At 43.0% G+C, this 17,430-nt stretch overlaps 1 pseudogene; it reads left to right on the plus strand.

Annotated features, from left to right (window-relative positions):
- Positions 1-4,911: 4,911 nt before the first annotated feature.
- LOC127924621 (filaggrin-2-like) lies at positions 4,912-15,622 on the plus strand (annotated as a pseudogene).
- The last annotated feature ends 1,808 nt before the right edge of the window (positions 15,623-17,430 follow it).

Genomic DNA, 17,430 nt, shown 5'->3' on the forward strand with positions numbered 1-17,430 from the left:
CCATTCAGGGTGCCAATAGAATAACTGAAGCTGTCCTTGACTATAGTTATCTATCACCATGGACATCCAGAGAGGTTCTTGATGTTGTTACAAAAATCGCCTTGGAAACAGATTGTCTTATGGCATAAAACTGAGTTTCAGAGCTCAATCGTTATGACATAAAACGGAGCATCAGGGCTCAATCGTTATGACATAAAACGGAGCTTCAGGGCTCAATCGTTATGACATAAAACAGAGCTTCAGGGCTCAATCGTTATGACATAAAACTGAGTTTCAGGGCTCAATCGTTATGACATAAAACGGAGCATCAGGGCTCAATCGTTATGACATAAAACGGAGCTTCAGGGCTCAATCGTTATGACATAAAACGGAGCTTCAGGGCTCAATCGTTATGACATAAAACGGAGCTTCAGGGCTCAATCGTTATGACATAAAACGGAGCTTCAGGGCTCAATCGTTATGACATAAAACAGAGCTTCAGGGCTCAATCGTTATGACATAAAACGGAGCATCAGGGCTCAATCGTTATGTTGCCTATGTAATCCAAATGAGAGTCCTTGCGAGCCAAATCTACATTGAGTGTACAAAATATTAGGAACACCTTCCTTGATACACAAGAGAAACTGTTGAGTGTGAAAACCCAGCAGCGTTGCAGTTCTTGACACTTTCGAACAGGTACGCCTGGCACCTCCTACCATACCCCATTTAAAAAGCACTTAAATATTTTGTCTTGCCCATTCACCCTCTGAATGGCATTCATACACAATCCATGTCTCAATTGTCTCAATGCTTAAAAATCCGTCTTTAACCTGTCTCCTCCCATTTATCTTCACTGATTGAATTGGATTTAACAAGTGACATCAATAAGGGAGCATAGCTTTCACCTGGTCAGTCTATGTCATGGAAAGAGCAGGTGTTCTTAATGTCTTGGTTTTGGAGCAGTGGCTTCTTCCTTTCTGAGCGGCCTTTCAGGTTATATCGATATAGGACTCGTTTTACTGTGGATATAGATACTTGTGTACCTGTTTCCTCCAGCATCTTCACAAGGTCTTTTGCTGTTGTTCTGTGATTGATTTGCACTTTTCGCACCAAAGCACGTTCATCTCTAGGAGACAGAACGCGTCTCCTTCCTGAGCAGTATGACGGCTGCGTGGTCCCAAGGTGTTTATACTTGCATACTATTGTTTGTACAGATTAACTACCTTCGGGCGTTTTGAAATTGCTCCCAAGGACCCATGTCCCATGTCTTCTGATGTCTCGGCTGATTTCTTTTGATTTTCCCATGATCAAGCAAAGAGGCACTGAGTTTGAAGGTAGGCTTTGAAATACATCCACAGGTACACCTTCAATTGACTCAAATTATGTCAATTAGCCTATCAAGAAGCTTCTAAAGCCATGACATAATTTTTTCCAAGCTGTTTAAAGGCACGGTCAACTTTGTGTATGTAAACTTCCGAACCACTGGAATTGTGATACAGTGAATTATAATTGAAATAATCTGTCTGTAAACAATTGTTGGGAAAATGACTTGTGCCATGGACAAAGTAGATGTCCTAACTGACTTGCCAAAACTATAGTTTGTAAACAAGAAATTTGGGGAGTGGATGAAAAACGATCTTTAATCAGTCCAGCCTAAGTTTATGTAAACTTATGACTTCAACTGTATATATCCAAGAAGGTAGAAGTTTGTGATGCTATATATAACCTTCAATAGGGGGGAAGCATATACATAAAAACAGATTAATGACATGGCTATAAGCATCATTTTGAGGATTATACATGTTTAAGATGTAACACATCACCTAATAGGACGAAGTTAGGGATTTATTGACTCATCTCATTATTTTATCTAGAGTGATTTATTTGAACACTCGTGCCCATTGTGATTGATGAGTTTAGTTTGAATGTATATTGAAGCGAGCTGAATTGGGATAAACACTTTGTTTTTCTTATACAATATATCTCTCTCTCGCCCTGAGTGCTTTTGCTATGAAAAATGACTTGGGCTGCATCCCAATGCACCCACCCTGTTCCCTATGTAGTGCACCTTTTTTGACCAGAGCCCTATGGGTTAAAATGTTTTGCACTATATAGGGAATGAATAGGGTGCCATTTGGAACGCAACCTTGAATTTAATAGCAGGTTGTAACTGTGATGTCATTTTAGTTGTGCAATAAATTGTGTGATGAGGCTGATTAAAAAAATATATATATATATTTCACCTTTATTTAACCAGGTAGGCTAGCTGAGAACAAGTTCTCATTTACAACTGCGACCTGGCCAAGATAAAGCAAAGCAGTGTGACACAGACAACACAGAGTTACACATGGAGTAAACAATAAACAAGCCAATAACACAATAAACAAGTCAATGACACAGTAGAAAAAGAAAGTCTATATACAGTGTGTGCAAAAGGCATGAGGAGGTAGGCAATAAACAGGCCATAGGATAATAATTACAATTTAGCAGATTAACACTGGAGTGATAAATGAGCAGATGATGATGTGCAAGTAGAGATACTGGTGTGCAAAAGAGCTGAAAAGTAAATAAAATAAAAACAGTATGGGGATGAGGTAGGTAGATTGGATGGACTATGTACAGCTGCAGCGATCGGTTAGCTGCTCAGATAGCTGATGTTTAAAGTTGGTGAAGGAAATATAAGTCTCCAGCTTCAGCGATTTCTGCAATTCGTTCCAGTCACTGGCAGCAGAGAACTGGAAGGAAAGGAGGCCAAATTAAGTGTTGGCATTGGGGATGACCAGTGAGATATACCTGCTGGAACGTGTACTACGGGTGGGTGTTGTTATCGTGACCAGTGAACTGAGATAAGGCGGAGCTTTACCTAGCATAGACTTATAGATGACCTGGAGCCAGTGGGTCTGGCGATGAATATGTAGCGAGGGCCAGCCGACTAAAGCATTCAAGTCGCAGTGGTGGGTGGTATAAGATGATTTGGTAACAAAACGGATGGCACTGTGATAGACTGCATTCAGTTTCCTGAGTAGAGTATTGGAAGCTATTTCGTAGATGACATCGCTGAAGTCGAGGATTGGTAAGCATCGGTAGGGTAAGTTTGGCAGCGTGAGTGAAGGAGGCTTTGTTGCGAAATAGAAAGCCGATTCTAGATTTGATTTTGGATTGGAGATGTTTAATATGAGTCTGGAAGGAGAGTTTACAGTCTAACCAGACACCTAGGTATTTATAGTTGTCCACATATTCTAGGTCGGAACCGTCCAGGGTGGTGATGCTCGTCGGGCGGGCAGGTGCGGGCAGCGAACAGTTGAAAAGCATGCATTTGGTTTTACTTGCGTTTAAGAGCAGTTGGAGGCCACAGAAGGAGTGTTGTATGGCATTGAAGCTCGTTTGGAGGTTAGATAGAACAGTGTCCAAGGAAGGGCTAGAAGTATACAGAATGGTGTCGTCTCCGTAGAGGTGGATCAGGGAATCGCCTGCAGCAAGAGCTAAGTCATTGATATATACAAGAGAAAAGAGTCGGCCCGAGAATTGAACCCTGTGGTACCCCCATAGAGACGGCCAGAGGTTTAGGCAACATGCCTTCTGATTTGACACACTGAACTCTGTCTGCAAAGTAGTTGGTGAATCAGGCGAGGCAGTCATTAGAAAAACCAAGGCTATTGAGTCTGCCGATAAGAATGCGGTGATTGACAGAGTCGAAAGCCTTGGCCAGGTCGATGAAGACGGCTGCACAGTACTGTCTTTTATCGATGGCGGTTATGATATCATTTAGTACCTTGAGTGTGGCTGAGGTGCATCCGTGACCGGCTCGGAAACCGGACTGCACAGGGGAGAAGGTAGGGTGGTATTCAAAATGGTCAGTGATCTCTTTATTAACTTGGCTTTCGAAGACTTTAGATAGGCAGGGCAGGATGGATATAGGTCTGTAACAGTTTGGGTCTAGGGTGTCACCCCCTTTGAAGAGGGGGATGACTGCGGCAGCTTTCCAATCTTTAGGGATCTCGGACGTTACGAAAGAGAGGTTGAACAGGCTGGTAATAGGGGTTGCAACAATGGCGGCGGTTACTTTTAGAAAGAGAGGGTCCAGGTTGTCTAGCCTAGCTGATTTGTACGGGTCCAGGATTTGCAGCTCTTTCAGAACATCTGCTATCTGGATTTGGGTGAAGGAGAAGCTGGGGAGGCTTGGGCGAGTAGGGGGGGGGGGGCTGTTGACCGGGGTTAGAGTAGCCAAGAGGAAGGCATGGCCAGCCGTTGAGAAATGCTTATTGAAATGTTCGATTATCATGGATTTATCGGTGGTGACGTGTCACCTAGCCTCAGTGCAGCGGGCAGCTGGGAGGAGGTGCTCTTGTTCTCCATGGACTTTACAGTGTCCCAAAACTTTTTGGAGTTAGAGCTGCAGGATGCAAATTTCTGCTTGAAAAAGCCAGCCTTTGCCCAACCCTAATTCTAACTTTAAACCCTAAACCTAAAATCATTTTTTGCAAGTAAAGCAAAATGGCCTCACTTCTCTGAATTTTTGTTGGTTTACTATTCTTATAAGGACCTCTGGTACTTACAAGTATAATAAAACGTGTACATACACACGCACAGGTAGGCTAAACAAGCTTTAGGCTATTTGCCTTCACCTCGCCCTTTGGGCAACCTAACCAAATCTTTGCCCGAAATCTCATTCTGATTCTGTCTGGCGCTAGTCAATTCAGATACTACTAGTCCGGTGGCCCGGTCCTGCCAAATTGTGTTGCATCAGGTCGAAGCAATAGGGATCAGTACCATGGGTGCAAACAGGGAGCGCGCGCGCCAACAAAAAAGACGTGACGAGGCAGCCTATGAGCTGTTACGCAACCACTGACCCACTAACACACATTCTAGAGGGGAGAGGGAGAGAAACTGGAGCAAGCGCCCAACATAACAGTCGGGACTCAATGCAAAGGGGGAGACACTGCTTCTAGTAAGCTACAACCAGACAGACTGACCTCAGAGCAAGTAAGAGGAGCTAGAGCTGCTCCCGAGCGCTTGTTTTATTCTCTCAGACAAATGAAACATCTAGCTATTTGACCATTTCTGTTGAAAGAAATAGAGGATACGAGCCAACTTCAACTGCGGAAAGCGATTGCTTTGTGTCCGGCATTGTGCATTTTTTTGCCGGAGACACGTCACTTGTTCGTAAAAGGTGCGTTGGAGTCCTATTGATGTGCTTAATTCTGTGCGGAAATGTTCGATTGGTTTGAATGCTGGATAACAAATTATTTAGAATTTGATATTTGTTTAAAAGTGCACCACTGTTGCGGATTCAGATTCTCATTATGCTTTTAGGTATGGGTATTGTTCACATGCGGGCGACTCGCCCCTACCGGTAGACAGCCACTGTATGTGTGACTTTGACTTATTTGTAGTCATTGTGGTTTATTTTAAACCAGTTCCCTTTCCCAATTATTCATTCATACTGTATATTTCTCAAGCTTGGAACATTCTCAGTTTTAATCAAGGCACTGTATTGTAAAGTGGTGGATGTTGTTGTAAAGAGAAGCCGATTCACATTGCTCAATGCGCTCAATGTCAGGTCGGGCGTTTTTTCCTCATGGTATTTGTTCAATGGATGGGTAGTAAATCCACTGTGCAATAGATTGGGAAATCAAACCGTTTTGGGGGTGGCCTCTTGCTGTGAAGAACATTGTCTGTAGTTATTGTAGTTTAAAACACCTTTTTTATTTCTTTACTTAAAAATATTTGTTTTATTGATATGTTGCTAAATCTAAATAGCAGGTGTGTGACCTATATTTTATTTACGAAGTTGTCATTATTAGCCTTGATAAGTCTAATAATATACAGGTAGGTTAATTATAGGCAAAGTATACTGAAAACGAATAGAACATTCTTTTTTATTTCAGTGCAATAAATTGTCTATTGGTGCAGGCAAGTTCGTCATTATTGATTTCGTTCCTATCGGTGACCTCCTTTTGTCGTGTTGTAAGTCAGACCCTCAGACATTCCATGTGCCTGTCGAGGATGTTCGGCCGTAACGTGTAGCTTTTCTCTGGAACTTGGAAGAAGAGCGATTACTAGGTATAAGTCTTGCGTTTGCATCCATTCTATGCCATTAGTCATTTTATGTGATAAATATTTGGTCAAAACTAGATGTCATGGAATTTTGGCACAAAGGATAGTTATAATCATGTTATTACACATCTATAAGCAGTCCATAGAGTTATTTTGAGGGGGGCTGAGGGGTGGTATGGCATATGACATAATAGCTATGCACTAGCAAGCTACGCAGTAGAATGAGAGGAGAATGAATAGAATCATGGTCTTTCATGAGGGCTGGGGGAAAGTTTGCAGAATTAATTCATAGACAAAGATCTGCAAGCATGTGCCTTGATATTTAACAATTAGGAATATCACATGTATTTCTTTTTTCATTTTTTTCTCCATTTTTTTTTAAATCTAGAGGTATTTGTATTTAATTGACCTGTTGCAAAGTAAAAGCAGGTGTTGCCAATCTCGACTTGTGCCCTGAGGTTTTCACCGGCCATATGTTTAATGTTTAACACTAGCCTGTACATGATTTCCCATAGCCTAAGCAGAATGCGTTACAGTCATCTCCCAGTCAGTACAACTATATTTGACTTTTATATATTTCTTGCGAAATCTGTACTCAAACAAAACACTCAAATCCTATTTAGGTGTAATTACACCAATTATACCAGGTGGTATAATTCCGGTATTTTCTGCCAGTATATAAAGTTGCTTGTTCCCATGGGATCTTAATGGGACGAGCTCTATTGCATAATTAAGATAATAACCCAAAACAGGGCTTGTGTGTGTTGAGTTGTCCAACTCCAGGACATGATGCAATAGAGGGAAACCCTCCGTCGGCAGAGCTGCAGTCACCAAGCCTTTTAGGCTGCTGCCAGTTGGTCTGTTTACAGAACAGCCTTTCTTTCCCAATGTGAATATTGGTCAAACCAGTCTAACTCAGACTGGAGGAAAGCAGGATGTGTGGAAAGACTCAGAGCTACATTTTGGTCTGCAACTCGGTTCACTGTGACATGAAACATAATCAGGAGGGTGTTTCTTTGGCTTTGCCACACAGCCTCTTTGAGCGAATTCTGATTAAGTGTGTCCCTACCTGGTACAAGCTGGCCATATATAAAAAGACTAGAAGGCAAACGTGTTGGGGGCTCGTAGTACTTAGCTGACTCCTGCCACTCTTAGATTTAGCCTCTGTGGAATCTGAAGCAGCTGAACACTTTGGCTTCCCGATAGTGAAGTCACTTTTAGGGTACTTTAATCTAGGCTATAACCTTGAAGGATGCTTGGACTTACACCTAGCAAACAACACCCCTCATTTTATTGCAAGTGAATAGAGAGCAGAAGTCCATGTTGCAGTATTACAGCTCTTTATGGGTAGGAAGTGGTAGAGGGATTAGAGATGTTTGATAAGAACATTGATTAGAAAAATGGAACATAAATAACGTGCATTTCCCTAGTTGCAGATGGAAAACAAGGGGGTAGCCTAGTCCCCAAGCCCATGTGACAGAGAGGACGACATGCTTATATAGAACTCAGAGTTGACCTGGAATGTCTCCCTAGATTCTAGGTGCCTTTTCTTAGAAGACAAAGCCAGAACCTAAAATGGAGGCGCCTGACCGGCCTCTCCACCACATGTCCATTTATGTGGGTGGCTCATCATGTCTTGGAGATGGAGGGGAAAAGGGATGCTTTGCATTACTCAGTCTTGCCTTTGGGGGTCAAAGGTGATGGTGAAACGCCTGAGAGCGGCTTTGGCTGTGCTAACATTTCCCATCCGTCTTTAACATCTCCTCCAGCTAAACTCGCTGGTGGTGAAATCCTAGCTGTGAGTGAGTCATTCCTACAGCTTGATAATTGTGTGGGAAGCAAGGGAGATTCTGGCTTTTGAAAATCTTCAATGCTTTTTTCTTTGTATTATCCCTTTGGAATGATAATTTAGCTTTATCATCCAGTATTTACCTCAATATTACAGAGAGAATTCAACCTCTAAAATATACTCACTCTGACCTCCAGTGTGTGACCTGTAGGTGTGGCTAATATTTCAGCATTAGGCAAGCTCTGCTTTGTAAACTTGTCACAATGACATTCAGAACACTAGCACATCAGCCCGGTCCTCACAGCTCTATGAAATATGTCGGATTTTGACATGGAACATGGGTGTGTGCCTTCTGACGTCAATGCTTATTTTTTAAAGTATCTAATGCATGCTATTTATCGTCTGCATAGAGATAGAGTAGCATAGAGACCCCCCTCGGTGTCAAATAGAGTATCCAGGAATTCGTGTTGCGTATCAATCACCAGGGGTTTTATAATCCGATTTTGCGCTGCTGACGTAGGCTCTTCAATTTAAAAAAAAAAGTTTTTTTTACAACGTACCGCAGTGTCTGTAAAATTCCTTTAATGTCGTGTCCACCAATTGAATTCATCTAAGCCCTTCTCGTCAGCCTTCCTCCCCAATACCCCTTCTCTATCACTCTATTTTTAGAGCGCTCTGTAATCCCTCCCCTATCCATTTTCCTCCCTCTCCAGCTCTATTTACCTATTTTATGGCACGCAGTCAAAGGCAGAGAGCAAGCTCTGTTTAAATCAAATCACATTTATTTGTCACGTGCGCCGGATAGAACTTTACCATGAAATGCTTACTTATGAGCCCTTTCCCAACGATGCAGAGTAATAAAAACACAAGGAATAAAATACACAAGAATGAAGCTATATACAGGGAGTACCAGTACCATATCAATGAGGTAGAGGAAAATGCGCAGCGCTCCGTTTTTAGGTCAGTGGGACACGCAATGGCGCTCTCTCTCTCCCTTCTTTTGATCGATGAGTGGAAACATTGTGACATTCCTGACATTCTAGTTTTCTGTTTTCCCTCGCTACTTTGTTTCTAAAACATACTACACCCTCTAGTATTGTGTCTGGGCGAAAACCAAAACCGAGACAGAGAAAGAGATGGCTCATGTGGTGGCTGTGGTGATTCTTTGGGGGAAAGAAAGACAGCAGAGCAAAATAGGAGGGAATTCCTATTTGGCTGTCTCTCACTGTGAAAAAAAGACAGAGAAATGTGTCCTGGAAGGTGTAACCACTAAAACTATTATGCAAATGAGGGAAAGGAGGAAGGGAGCTGCCACTGTGAGAACGATATACTGTAAACTAGTATTATTATGTCATAAAATGGTCATACTCTAGATTGTTATGATGAGGTTGAAGCTAGGTCAAGTTGTTATGATGAGGTTGAGACTAGATCTATATTGTTATGAATTGTTAGGTTGACGAGGTTGAGACTAGGTCAGGTTGTTATGAGACTAGGTCAGGTTGTTATGAGGTTGAGACTAGGTCTGAGACTAGGTCAGGTTGTTATGATGAGGTTGAGACTAGGTCAGGTTGTTTGACGAGGTTGAGATGAGGTTATGATGAGGTTGAGACTAGGTCAGGTTGTTATGATGAGGTTGAGACTAGGTCAGGTTGTTATGATGAGGTTGAGACTAGGTCAGGTTGTTATGACGAGGTTGAGACTAGGTCAGGTTGTTATGATGAGGTTGAGACTAGGTCAGGTTGTTATGATGAGGTTGAGACTAGGTCAGGTTGTTATGATGAGGTTGAGACTAGGTCAGGTTGTTATGATGAGGTTGAGACTAGGTCAGGTTGTTATGATGAGGTTGAGACTAGGTCAGGTTGTTATGATGAGGTTGAGACTAGGTCAGGTTGTTATGATGAGGTTGTTCAGGTTGATGAGGTTGAGACTAGGTCAGGTTGTTATGATGAGGTTGAGACTAGGTCAGGTTGTTATGATGAGGTTGATACTAGGTCAGGTTGTGTAACCTGAGACAAGCTCTATAGCCAAATGAAGTGGACTAGGTCAGAAAGTACTCTACTTGGGCTGAGTTCAGTTAGTGTGTCAGTGACAGACAGATTAGAGACAGCTTTAGATCAGATCCCAGAAAAATAAATCCAGACCTTATTTAGTCTTACTTGAGCTGATAGTGGTAGCAAAGACCAGAAATTAACAGATTAAATATCTAACATTAGAAACAATTTTGAATCTATAGAAAAGAGATAAGATAAGATAACAATATCTGACCAAAAGCTTCTGTTACTGATCTACAGGTTTTCCTGTTTGACTAAAATTTGAATCAATAAGACAGCAACCAATCAGAACAGGCCATCATGATTACCTCAGCGCTCTGTTTGATCTGTTATCAGAATCACAAACGGCAACGGACTCTGTCAATGTTTTGACTGATGCAGTCTTGTTGGCTCAGGGAGTTGCTTCAGAAAAATAATTAACTAGTAATTGTAACACAGTAATGACCTAGATAGATTATTACGTTGATTCCTCGCAGATGTGTTTTTCTAGTGGAGAAATAGAACATCTAGATAGGACACACTGCCCTGTTAAGTGATGCATAATTAATGTCTCTGAATCATCAGCGCAACAGATCTAGAATTAGCGCATTTACGTTATGTAACATCTCGATGAGTCAACTGAACTGCTTATGCAGCAACACCACCGACCGATGTTGGTGACTTGTGAGAAAAGGGGATGTTGAGCAATGTTTCCCGTCGGTAGGGGCACAGAATGCACTCGATACATACTAACTAACTGTGGTTGTGTAATACCTGGCAGGCTCTCTAGCTGGCATTTTATAAAGGAAAAGAGACCTTGGCTCTCTCCTCTGGTGCCGTTGGGGAATCACAGCCAGTTGAATAACAAGTCATATGTCAGCTTCAGGACATCAGCCCACTGTTATGACACAACAATACGTCACAAGTTAGTGATTCTTTGAGTTGACCTCTTTGATGGATTATTGTAGACAATTGTGCCATAAGAGACCAATGTGACCTCATAGCTACATTTAAAAAATATCCCACCTGGCAACTGATAAAGGTTATAGAGGGACATTATTGGAGGTCGATACATAGATGGTTTGCGCTCCTTCCCTTTCTCCCTCCCTGAATGCCCGTCGCTCAGTAACCACAGCCCTGGCACTAGGTCAGACTGGCCCTCTTATGTGACTGTCTGGTGCAGCGCTGTTACACAACACTGTACAGAGAGCGCTTTAGACACTGCAGCTCAGAACCTCCCTTACCTGCACAACCCGCTTATTTGTTTTATTGTATTTAACCTTTATTTAACTTGGCAAGTGAGTTAAGAACAAATTCTTACTTGTAATGACAGTCTACCGGGAACAGTGGGTTAACTGCCTTATTCAGGTGCAGATAGACAGATTTTTACCTTGTCAGCTCAGGGATTCAATCCAGCAACCTTTCGGTTACTGGCCCAACACTCTAACCACTAGGCTACCTGCCGCCTAGCAGCCTCTGAGCAGAGTTGACCTATATTCCTGTGAGTGGAGTGGGAAGGGTACCGGTCGTGCTGCTGCCTTACTCACCCTCCCTCTCTGTATACCCCCAGGCTGGCCCACCTCAATACCCCGCCTTCTCCCCACAGAACTCCAATAAGGGTTACGTCTAGCAAAGGAAAGTCCTTTTGAGTATGAGGGATTGTGTAAGGTGATCAAAAGGAATGTTCAGATTCAAATCCAAGATGAAACATTTTCTTACATAATGTTATGATTATGTCATAGTAGCTCGTAGACTTTCTGGGCACAAGCAAATGGTGACATGCCAGTGTATGAGTGATGGCAGCTCCATTGCAGTTTGGATCAAGTGTCAGAATCGCAGTTATGAAGTCATGTGAACTCCAGAATACCCTGAACTAATCACATCATGAGTTTCTAGGACTGTAGGTTCTGTCTCGATCATCACCACTGTACAGTAACATTGAAATACATTGAATGCCTAATGTATGTCACAGTGGGAAGGCATAGTATTTATGGTAACTAATGAATGTTCTCTCTCTTATTCTCTCTCTTTCTATAGTGTGTTTCCTCGTGAGCGATCCCAGCCTACAAGAAAAGTCTTCCAGGAGACCAACTGACCTACTTCACTTCTGCATCCTAGAGACTTCAAAGAACACAGAAGAACCAACTTTGAATCTCACATTTCACAAAACTTTGTCATGTAATTTAACCAATGAGGTTCAGCCTTAGAGAAGCACAAATACATCACCCCAAGTTTTTTGCAGATCCTGCGACTTAAAGAGAAAGCTAATAAAAATAAGTTCTCTCTCCAGCTAACTTTCGTCCTCTCCCTTACCCCCATTTGGCCTTAATGCCAGATCACCAATCTGGTCAAAAGGACTCAACAATGGAAAGCCTGAATCTTCACTTTGCATCTCCCAACAACAACAACAACGACCTGGACATAGACTCATACTCTAACTACAGCGAGAGCCTCCCGCCACTGTCTCCCAGACCCGGTGACGATGACGTCCCACGCCGCCAGACCAAAGGCGGCTCAAAGAACAGCATGTCCAGCCGTCGCAAGCGGGAGTTCATCTCCGACGAAAAGAAGGACGCCTCCTACTGGGAGAAGCGGCGCAAGAACAACGAGGCGGCCAAGCGTTCCAGAGAGAAGAGGAGGATGAATGACATGGTGCTGGAGAACCGTGTGATGGCGCTGAATGATGAGAACAGCCGTCTGAAGACGGAACTCCTGCAGCTGAAGCTTCGTCGGCCTCATCAGCACTGCTTCCTACATGGAGAAGAGCCAGCAGCTCTCCAACAGCGGAAACGGACAGTCCAGTGCTGGTCACCCCTACTTCTCCAGTAGCGGGTACTCCAGTGCCTGTGGTAACACTCTGCTGAACTCCGACTCGTCCGAAGCAGAACAGTCCACCAGAGGGGAACGCCACACCCCACTCCCAAAATACTCCCCAAGAGGATCCCTCTCCGACGGGTGCATGTCTGACGACTCTTCCAGCCCTGAGCCCATGGGCTATGAGATCAAGATGGAGTCCAACGACACTGACATGGATGCTGGTCTCCCCACTGGGATCTCCTTCAACGGTGGCCACCAACACAGGTCCCAAGAGGCCGACTGTGCCATGGACTTCCACCACAACCACCAGAACAACTCCCACCAGGAGTCTGCCAGCCCAGCACCCCAGCAGGTAGCGGCCCCAGCCCAGAGGAGTGTGATACAGATGTACCGCTCCCCCAGCTCCTCCTATATGGAGAGCCAGAACCAGAGGCAAGCAGAGGACATGGAACAACAACAGTCCCAGGTCCAACAAAGCAGACAGTCTGAGAACACAGAGACCATCACAGAGGAGGTCCAAAGGTACCGAGTCCGCGAGGAGCAGCAAAGACATCAGGAGACACAGAGAAGCCAGTACAGCCCTTATCAGACCCAAGATGGCGGCCACAAGGAAGGATTCGCCCCAGAGCTCCTCCACCACAGTAGAGAAGCAGGCAACAAGTCAAGCCACTCCTCCAACCAGCACCACATCAACAACGCCTATCTCAGTACCCTGGATGAGGAGGAGCCCCCAGTGCTCACTTACGAGGGCGGCCCCAGGGCCGGAGAGGGCTTTTACACTGAGTCCCACTCTGGGAAAGACACTTCGTCCAGTGATGGTGATCAAAGGAGCTCAGACAAAGAAGGTGGTTCCACTAGCGATGACGAGTCACCATCATCTTCCTCTTCCGAGGTCGGAAGCTACAACCAGAGGGCGACATCACAGATGTCGGTGCCACAGAGTCAGAGTGGAGACGATCAGGCCACCTACCTGCCCCACAAGCTCCGCCTGAAATACAGAGCGCTGTCCAATCAGGGGAGGTGCCAAACAGAAGCCCCGCCTCCTCCACATCCCCCCGCCCTCTCATCCCCAGCATCCCTACCTGGCCCTGCCTAGCAACCACCAACATGGCGGCCATAGCAATGGGGAAAACAAAGAGGCAGGGAACGAGTCAGAATTCTGCTAGCAGAGGGAAGCAAGAGAAAGAGAGGAGGTGTGGAAGGAATGCAAAAAGGGATCCAGCGCAGGGAGGAAGAATAAGAGGTGTGAAAAAGGGCAGCATCAAAGACTCTTTGAGATACTGCGAACAACAACCAACCTCAGTTTTGCTTCATCATCAGGTGTCTCGCTCCTTTTCACCTACCACTATGCCAACAGACACTCTTCCTCGATGATGATGATAATAATAACAAGGACAGTCAAAGTGATGTTCACAATCACCACAGACAGATTCAAAAGACTTGGTTCACTGTGTCGCCATGTTTTTATATGGACCCTTCCCTCACTCCATCCATTTATCCAATCCATGAACAATGATAATAATAGATCACTTATTGGTTCAGCAAATGTGGTGGAGTGAAAAGAATGAGGGGAATGGATGGAACTCACATTTTCTTTCCTTCGGGAAAAGACAAACATCACAATGGAAGGTTAGAATGAACGTTAAAATGGAAGGCTGTTTTCAGGCTCTGGTTTGAACTCAAGTGGCCAATTGCTTTGTGGGTGGTAAGGCATTCTGGGAACATTCCCATGACCAAAGAAACACGTCCAACCCCTGACAATGAGTTCCATTCTTCCTCCCCACCAACAAAACAGCTGTACCAGTTTCCATTACTCCCTAAACACCTATCCCTGCTTTATGCAGAATAGGACACCTAATCATTTTTCAAGCACTTGGATTGTAAATAACTGTGATATATAAAATGTACATATATTTAAATATATTTTCCAAAGAAAAAAATGAAAAACAACAAAAAATAAAAAGGAGAAATGGAAGTGGAAAAGAGAAGCTATCAGCTTGTCCTTGTGAGAAAGTTTTTGTACAGTCCGTTCTCAATGTCAATGAAATGCCTCAAGTTGTTTTCTTAAAAAATGTCTGCATGAACCACCGCTGAAAGAAACTCTTTCTTTTAGATTCCATGTCACTAGCAAATGCCTGGAGCAACCTACCATCAATTGACCTTTTACTGACCTCTTACACACACACACACACACACACACACACACACACACACACACACACACACACACACACACACACACACACACACACACACACACACACACACAAAGCCCCTGTTAAGGCCAGTTACGAACATATCACAAGACGACACACTACACGTTTTGAATGGTAAAACCATGAATACAAAAGCACATTTGCAATCCAGAGCGCAACAAATTCTCAATTCATTAGACTTACTGATCATAGGAATCAAGTAGTAATTGCACTTGAGACGCAATGGGGAAACGACTCTCTTCTCACTCAAAGGTGCCTCTACTTTTCATAGGTCAAAAGAACCAATCCCCAATCTTGGCCTTTACATTGAGTTGCTTTATCAGCTGTGGATCATACAGGCTGTACTAGTTAAATGTCTCACATCCACGTGCCTGCCTACTGGCCGTTCTGTATAAATGTATAGTTCTCTATCTCTCTTGGATACTGTTATTATTATTATTTGATTATTATTTTCTATTTGATTCAGTTCTTTTGGGGGGTTATTGTGTGTTTTCTCCGTCCCCTTGTATCTTCCTGATTGTGATACTGTAATGTATGTATTTTACCCATGTCCCGATCCCTTGACATTTGTACTCTGTGATATTGTTCAACGTTTGTGGTTTGCCGGATGGTTCAGGAAATGGATTTTCCAGAAATGGGTAATGCAATGGTTATAATGACAACAACTCATTCTGATTGTTGAAAGATTGAAAACATTGAAAAATAAAAGGATGTTGAAAAAACATAAATTAAAAGTATTGTTTCGTGTGATTTTCTTTAACTTTTGTTGTGCTCTTTCTGGTCTAATGGTGAAACATAATTCACACACATGATAAAATGGTCATAAATGGAACACCGGTGAAATTGAGGGGGAAAAAAATATTTAAATCAAGTTGGCAGCTGACTTATGCAGTTTAATAGTAGACATATATTATATGACATATAAAACATAAACATGTAGAAAACTCCCCAAAATATGATTTATTACAGGACACATCTTAGCACAGAACACACTGATCATTACAACTCTGTCCTGTACTCCTGTAAACACAGCTACAACTCTGCAACATAAATATCTTCAGTATTTTAGTGTTCCTCCCCTCGTCTCCTCTGTCCCTTCCTCCCTTCGTCCAGTACTGTACCGAACGAAACTTTTAAAACGAGGCCGTCAAACTCTACACAGATACAAACACAAATAGCTTCAGTATTCTAGTGTTCCCCATCTCCTCTCCTTCTTTCCTCTCCTTCCTCCCTCCCATCTTTCCTGGCAAAGAGGATTAATAGTAATGTGAGGAGCATCAGTGTGACACACAAGCACACTGTGTCCCAATGGCCAGAAATACACACACACACACACACACACACACACACACACACACACACACACACACACACACACACACACACACACACACACACACACACACACACACACACACACACACACACACACACACACTCACACACACAGTGTCCCAACGGCCATGCCAGTTAGGGCACCGGAATCTAACATCCATGACGTAACCGTGGTGACCTACTTACTCATGTCATAAACTCTAAACTCCACCAACGGACACACACACACACACAAGCCTAACACGGGCGGCAGAGTCCTGAGTACAACAAATAAACACACACTAAGCTACTACACACTCTCACACTCTAGTCAGTAATCACATAATGGGTGAGAGGCTTCCTTTTGCTCCTCAACATTTTGCAGATAAAAGTGCTTCCTGTTTGGAAATATCCATATAAACTTCAGTTTATATAATAGCTTCCTGTTATGGAAATATCCATATAAACTAATATGCCTAACACAGTTATAATGTGTACACTATAGGCCCAGGCTTCCTGTTTGGAAATATCCATATAAACTAATATGCCTAACACAGTTATAATGTAGTACACTATAGGCCCAGGCTTCCTGTTATGGAAATATCCATATAAACTAATATGCCTAACACAGTTATAATGCCACTATAGGCCCAGGCTTCCTGTTAGAAATATCCATATAAACTAATATGCCTAACACAGTTATAATTTGTACACTATAGGCCCAGGCTTCCTGTTATGGAAATATCCATATAAACTAATATGCCTAACACAGTTATAATGTTGTACACTATAGGCCCAGGCTTCCTGTTATGGAAATATCCATATAAACTAATATGCCTAACACAGTTATAATGTTGTACACTATAGGCCCAGGCTTCCTGTTATGGAAATATCCATATAAACTAATATGCCTAACACAGTTATAATGTTGTACACTATAGGCCCAGGCTTCCTGTTATGGAAATATCCATATAAACTAATATGCCTAACACAGTTATAATGTTGTACACTATAGGCCCAGGCTTCCTGTTATGGAAATATCCATATAAACTAATATGCCTAACACAGTTATAATGTAGTACACTATAGGCCCAGGCTTCCTGTTATGGAAATATCCATATAAACTAATATGCCTAACACAGTTATAATGTTGTACACTATAGGCCCAGGCTTCCTGTTATGGAAATATCCATGTAAACTAATATGCCTAACACAGTTATAATGTAGT

The sequence above is a fragment of the Oncorhynchus keta genome, unplaced genomic scaffold, assembly GCF_023373465.1.
Source record: "Oncorhynchus keta strain PuntledgeMale-10-30-2019 unplaced genomic scaffold, Oket_V2 Un_contig_436_pilon_pilon, whole genome shotgun sequence".
Lineage (NCBI taxonomy): Eukaryota > Metazoa > Chordata > Actinopteri > Salmoniformes > Salmonidae > Oncorhynchus > Oncorhynchus keta.